The sequence below is a fragment of the Oryctolagus cuniculus genome, chromosome 2 (assembly GCF_051225735.1).
Source record: "Oryctolagus cuniculus isolate XC-2025 breed Fujian yellow rabbit chromosome 2, ASM5122573v1, whole genome shotgun sequence".
Lineage (NCBI taxonomy): Eukaryota > Metazoa > Chordata > Mammalia > Lagomorpha > Leporidae > Oryctolagus > Oryctolagus cuniculus.
This window is the reverse complement of record NC_142868.1, coordinates 177926734-177934161: the sequence shown is the minus strand read 5'-3', so window position 1 is coordinate 177934161 and position 7428 is coordinate 177926734.

Here is a 7428-nt window from a genome sequence, read left to right as displayed (position 1 = left end):
CCCCCCTCTCCTGTGCAGGGAGACAAAGAATGCAGAGTGGTCAGTCTGGCCACAGCCATCCTGCAGTGTAAGCCTAGGAATCTGGAAAGTAGGTCAAATGGTAGAAAGACCTGAACTTTGCATTAATCTCTGAGAGGAAAATATCTCACTACATTGTTTTGCAGATTGATTTTCTACTGCTGGGGAAACAGCAAGCCTTCTGTAGGGGAGAAGCAAGCACCTCTCCCATTGGCTCATCCATATTTATGGGCATCTGGGTCGGGGCCATTGCTGTGTATGCTGTCAGTGAGGCTTTTAGCCATTTGGAAAGAGCAATAAACTCATCTCCATCTCCATCTGCACAGGCCCATGCTGCAGTCACTCCCTTCCACAAGCCCTACCAGCTATCATGACACCTCCCCTTCTCTGGGATTGGAGGAAATGAGCAAATCAAGCCAGAGCACGCTTTGCGTTGCTCTGTGACCTTGCATTCCTCCAAGCGACCTTTCTCATGTTGCTCTTTGCATGGGCAACTCCAGCCATTACATTAGCAACACACAATTACACCCTCAAGGTAGATTCAAGTTCAGGCTCTGCCAGGACATAAATACCTTAATGAGGAGACAGCCATGCAAAACTTCTGAGTGGCATAAATCAGGGCTCTGATAGATGTCAAAGACGGGGTGGCAGGTTCATGCCCCAGCACAAAGAAAGAATAAAGGAAGAAAGGGAGGAAGGGAAGGAAGGAGGAAGACAGGGGGAGTGGGGAGAGAGGAAGGAAGGCAGGGAAGGAGAGGAAGAAGGAATAGGGGGAGGGAAGAGAAGGAGAGTGGAGGCGAGGGGAGATAAGGGAAGGGGAGGGGAGGGAAAGATTATACTGTAATAACACTTCTGGTGCATGTGCCACTGTTTTTGTAACTGACTTCTAATGATTTCATCCAACACTTGCACAAACATCCCTACTGCCTCGATTCCTCTGCTGGTTAAAATCCTTGCTGGCACACCCAGGGTTCAGCATCCATGGCAGCAAGCACTCCCCAGTAGACAGGCACACATTGGTTCTAGGTTTTCCTTACCACTACTATATCCAAATACCACTGTTCCATGGAGTGGGATGTATAGAGGGATGCTAGGGAGGCTCCCTGCTGTACAGACTCCCAATTCAGGGTTCTGAATTGATTGCAGTACAGAGCAGGCAGTTGAGGCAAGTGTTCAACTCAGTAGTTAAGATGCCCACATCCCGTATCAGAGTGCCTATGTTCAAATACATGCTCTGTTTCCAATCCAGCTTCCTGCTAAACCACACACTGGGAGGCAGCAGGTAATGGCTCAAGTACTTGGCTCCCTGCCACTCACATGGAAGACATGGATGGAATTCCAGGTCCCTGGTTTCAGTGTGGCCTAGCCCTGGCTGTTGTGGACATTGGGGGAATGAGCCAGAGGATAAGAGATCTCTCTACATATATCTGTCTCTGCTTTTCATATAAAAATAAGCAATAACTTAAAAAAAGAACAGAGACGCTGTTAGTCAAAATAGGGCCTTGGTTACTCTCTCAAGTGCTTTGCTCCAACTATGGAGCTGTGACTTATGTTGGACCTTGAGAAAGGGATGTGAGAGAATCCAGAGTCAGAAGTCAAAATGAAAGAAAATATCAAACCTGTGGGGTATGGAGAACCTGATGTGGTCTCCCAGGACTTCCATTTTCCCTGAGGGTTGAGTGGCTATGCAATGGGCAGGCATGTACTGGTGTCTGCCCACTCTAAAGGCTGTCTGAAGTGATGCCCAATGTTTCTAGGCCTGGTTATTTCCCTCCCAGCAGCCCCACCACATCCATGAGCTTCAGCAGGGTTGTTCCCACAATGATGGGAACAGAATGGGGCATGGTCTTTATTCAACTCCCCCTCGAGATTGGAGTGGCCCAATGCAGCATTGTCCAATGTCAGTTTCTCATGTAGTTTTAAGTTTTCTAGTAGTGGTACTTTAAAAAATGAAAAAAAGGATACAATTAATTTTAATAATATATTTTATTTAACCCAATATGGTCAAAATACCATTATTTTAACATGTAAGCAATATAGAAAATCATTGAGATGTTTTACACTTTTTTTCATAGCAAGGGTTTTGGAATCCTGTATATACTTTACATTTATGGCACATGTCAATTCAGATAAGGCACATCTCAACTGCTCAAAGCCACATGTGCCTAGCGGCTCCCATATTGGATTGCCTAGTTCTGGTAGGATTCCCAGAATCACAGTCTTTGTTGCCCAGTCATTCTGGAGATGGTTACTTCAGGTGTATGAGTGAATAAGAAAAGGAATTTTGGGAAAACCAGAAATATAAATCACATGGGGCCTCAAAAGTCAGGAACAGGAAGTAAAAGTCTGCCAGACTGAGCCCAACTGCAAACACCTCTAACTCCACGTGAATACTCTGAGGCTCCTATAAGCTTTGAAACCTGACCTCCAAGGCCACAGCATACCTGGATCCTGGTTGCAAAATGACTTGATGAGGGTCTGGTGCTGTGGTGCAACAGGTCAAGCCACTGTCTGCAGTGCCGGCATCCCATATGGGTGTGGTTCAAGACCTGGCTGCTCTACTTCTGATCCAGCTCCCTGCTAATGTTCCTGGAAAAGCAGCAGAGGATGTCCAAATGCCTGGGCCCCTGCACCCACATGGGAGACCCAGAAGAAGCTTCTGGCTCCTAGCTTCAGCCTGGCCCAGCCTCTGCCATTGTGGCCATTTGGGGAGTGAACCAGAGGATGGCAGATCTCTCTCTCTGTGTAATGCTTTCAAGTAAACAAACAAACAAATAAAAATGACTTGATGAGAGTTTTAACTTAAACACGGAATGATTTTACATGAAAATCTACCTTGCCAGCTTCTCTGGAAGGATCAGAAGCTCCAGGGAAAACTGGACTCACATTTGCACCTGTCAACACGCTACTCAACCCAAACTTCCTGCCAGCCTTGGGTGAGGCACCTGCTCTCCCCATCCCTGCAGACCCCACTGCCCTCTATTATATTCCCAAAGCAGCCAGGAGACACTTGTCATTTATTATCACATAAACTCTGTTCTTTACTTAGAGATAAACTCAAAGTGGGAAAAATCAAGATTGATCAAGTGGGCCACACGCTTTCTATGTTTTGCCTGCCTTTCTCATGGTGACCTGCCATGGCCCCTAGGGTATTTGAGTTTGTGATCCTATGATGACCATGTGTCCACAACCCACCATGGAAAAGACAGCCCCAGGCCCTTTTGACCCCAGTATCTCCATTTCTCTGAAAATCAGTCTCTCTCAACGCATCAGCTCTTCCTTCCAACAATGAAACTACCTCTCAAATTCTAGGACTCTATGTCAAACCCTGGAAAAGATCCAGATAGAAGGAAGGGGCTATGGCCCTCACAGACAGGAGAAGACAGTATTTAATTAAAAACCACAGGGACCAGCACTGTGGCGTAGCAGGTTAATCCACTGCCTGCAGTGCCGGCATCCCATATGGGCACCAGTTCAAGTTCTGGCTGCTCCACTTCTGATCCAGCTCTCTGCTGTGGCCTGGAAAATCAGTGGAGGATGACCCATGTCCTTGGGCCCCTGCACCAACATGAAAGACCTGGAAGAAGCTCCTGCCTCCTGGCTTTGGATCAGCATAGCTCTGGCCATTGCAGCCAATTGGGGAGTGAACCATCGGATGGAAGACCTCTCTATCTCTCTCTGTCTCTCTTGCTCTCTCTGTGTAACTCTGATTTTCAAATAATAAATCTTTAAAAAAAATTAAAAACCACAGTCCCAGTGATTGCCAGCCCCTGTGGCATCCTACCCACCTGGGGAAAGTCAGGTTCTCTTAAGACAGGAGACTTTGTGCTCACATTATGGGTGATGAAACTGAGGCTTATAAAGACTTTTCCCCATTCAATATGATGCTGGCCATTGGTTTATCATAGACTGCCTTAATTGTGTTGAGGAATGTTCCTTCTAACCCCAATTTGCTTAGGGTTTTCATCATGAAAGGGTGTTGTATTTTGTCAAATGCTTTCTCTGCATCTATTGAGATGATCATATGATTTTTGTTTCTCAATTTATTAATGTGATGTATTACATTGATTGACTTTCGAATATTGAACCATCCCTGCATACCAGGGATAAATCCCACTTGGTCTGGGTGAATGATCTTTCCAATGTGCAGTTGGATTCGGTTTGCCAGAATTTTGTTGAGTATTTTTGCATTTATGTTCATCACAGAGATAGGTCTGTAGTTTTCTTTCTCTGTTGTGTCTTTTCCGGGCTTAGGAATTAAGGTGATATTGGCTTCATAGAAAGAATTTGGGAGGATTCCCTCCCTTCCAATTGTTTTGAATAACTTAAGAAGAACGGGGGTTAGTTGTTCTCTAAATGTCTGGTAAAATTCGGCGGTGAAGCCATCCAGTCCTGGGCTCTTCTTTTTCGGTAGTGCGTTTATTACTGATTCAATTTCTTCCATGGTTATGGGTCTGTTTAGATTTTCTATATCTTCACGGCTCAGTTTAGGAAGGTTGTATGTGTCCAGGAATCTATCCATTTCTTCCAGGTTCCCCAGTTTGTTAGCATACATCTCTTTGTAGTGGTTTCTGATGATTCTTTTTATTCCTGTTGTGTCTGTTGTTACATTTCCATTACTATCTTTGATTTTACAGATTTGGGTCTTCTCTCTCCTTTTTTTGGTTAGTTGGGCCAATGGTGTGTCGATTTTGTTTATTTTTTCAAAGAACCAGCTCCTGGTTTTGTTGATCTTTTGTATTGTTTTTTTGGTTTCAATTCTGTTTATTTCTTCTCTGATCTTTAGATTTGGGCTTGATTTGCTGCTGTTTTTCTAAATCCTTGAGGTGCATGGAGAGTTCATTTGTTTGGTTCCTTTCCAGCTTCTTGATGTAGGCACCAATTGCTATAAACTTTCCTCTTAGCACTGCTTTTGCTGTGTCCCACAGGTTTTGATAGGTTGTGTTATCATTTTCATTTGTTTCTAGAAATCTTTTGATTTCTCTTTTAATTTCTTCGATGACCCACTGTTCGTTTAGGATCATGTTGTCCATTCTCCATATATTTGCATATGGTGTAGAGATTCTTGGGTTGTTAATTTTGAGTTTCACTGCACTATGGTCTGAGAAGCTGCATGGTATAGTTTCAATTTTTTTGAATTTGTTGAGGCTCCCTTTATGGCCTAGCATATGGTCAATCCTAGAGAACGTTCCATGTACTGGGGAGAAATACGTGAACTCTCTGGCTGTGGGGTGGAAGGTTCTGAAGATATCTATTAGGTCTATTTGGTCTATAGAGTCAATTAACTCTGTTGTTTCCTTGTTGAATTTCTGACTGGTTGATCTGTCCATTGGTGAGAGTGGGGTGTTGAAGTCCCCTGTTACTATTGTATTTGAATCTGTATCTCCCTTTAAATCCTTTAGTAATTCTTTCAGGTAGCCAGGCACCCTGTAATTAGATGTGTATACATTTATGACATAAAAACCATTAAAAGAGTCAGAGAAGGGCACTATATAATGATTAAAGGATCTATCCAACAGGAAGACATTACTATTATAAAAGACTTTTGTTTACTCTTAACAGCACTTGAAAATAGAGGGCTCGGGGCCCCACGCCTATCAGGGGCCACATCCCTCATCCTCCCATCCCACACCTGTACTGTTTAATCTCATTCATTTGCATGTCTCTTTCCCTCCACTAACGTGTTATGTCTTTGAGAGCAGGATCCAGGGCTTATTTATTCATGTTCATGCCTCTGGCACCTGGCATAGAGTTATTCTTTGAAGACAAAGTTAAAAAAGAAGCAAATGATAGGGAACAAATACAATAAATGTATCAGCCAGCTCTAGAATTACCAACTTGCTGCATTTCTTTTATTAGCTGTATAACCCTGAGTAAATAAAAATCTTTCTAAGCCTCAGTTTCTTCACTCATAAAGTGTCTCTTGGAGTGAATGTGAAGATTTGGTGGGAAACGCTTAGAACACCCAAGTCCAACTCACAATCTGTGGTGGGATGATGCAGGAAAAGCAGATTCTCCCTTCCCTAGAGCTGGGGCAGACAGAGGGACACAAGAGGTGATGGGCCCTGGCCTGAGCTGCACATAAGCCCTCACCACCAGGCCATCAGCAAGAGCACAAGTTTGGTGAGTCCCTTATGTCAGGCTATTCAGACCCTCACTGTGATTTTTACCCTGGCCATGGCAGCAAGCAGCAAGAGATGCCTTCCCAGTGTGTGTCTTGATTTCAGAAGCATTCAGCAGCTGAAAGATGAACAGTAAGGTGATCAAAGGGTACAGGAAGAGAGCACAGCTTCCTTGTCCCTCCAGCCACCTGTTTGTTTTTTGGTTTCAGTTTTTGATGCCTGTTAATTAGCTTGCTTGTCTTTCTCACTCCATTTCACTCTGGGCTTTTTCTGTCTAAATAGAAACCCATCTCATCTCCCCCTGAGAAAGATCTTTGTGGTTTTTCTTCCATTTCTCTCTCTGCCCCAAAGCCTCTTTTTTTTTTCTGTTTTTCTCCATTTTTTTCTCTCTCTAGCCCACTGTTCTCTTTCATATCTATCACACACCCATGAATGCATCTGTCAAAATCATGTCATGCATGTCTTGAATATGATCCATTCTAAAGTGGAAAATGCTTTGTTTTGCTTCCTTCTCTCACCTCACTCACAGCCGAATCCAGAGCTTTCACTTACACTCTTATTCCTCATGCACGCATCATTCATTACATTTACCACACATATTTTACTAATCTGCTTCTCTCCTACTAGTTTGCAAACTCCATGAGGGTGGAGCCTGTGGCTCCTTCATCCAAACTCTCTGCACATTGCCCGACATGGGAGACACCCCACAAATGGTGTGTCAACTGAAACAGTGGACGCAGCCACAACTGGTTATGTGGCTCTGCAGACCCTTGATGGTGCTCAACAAATGCAACACAGGAGACAGAAGTCATGGACTGGGGTAATGGGAAAACGCAAGTAAGCTTTAGGTCCAGCTAGATCCAGGCACTCAGAAATCTCATGAATATAAGCTTAGGCTCAGAAAAGACTTTTATCCTCAGTGTTCGAGCAAGAGCTCTGGACCTGCTCCAAACTCACTTGCTCTTCCCAGAACCAATCCCCAAGGGTCTGATTGGAAGGCCTGGATCAGGGAGCCTAGGCTGGCCTCATTCAACTACACTGTAGGCATGAATATAAAGGAGAAAAAGCAAAATAGAGGCTCTCTTACCAGAAAAGGAGATGAGGGCAGAAACCACAGTGGTTCACTACAAGTTCTCTTGAGTTTCCTACATATTAACTCGCCTCCCATGAGTCCCTCCAATTAGCTTGTCAGGACAGGGCTGGCCCTTCCTTCCTCATTGCCCACAGGCACCTACAAGATACTCTAGGCTGCTGACCGACTGGTAGGAGGGTCATTGTAGGCAGCACC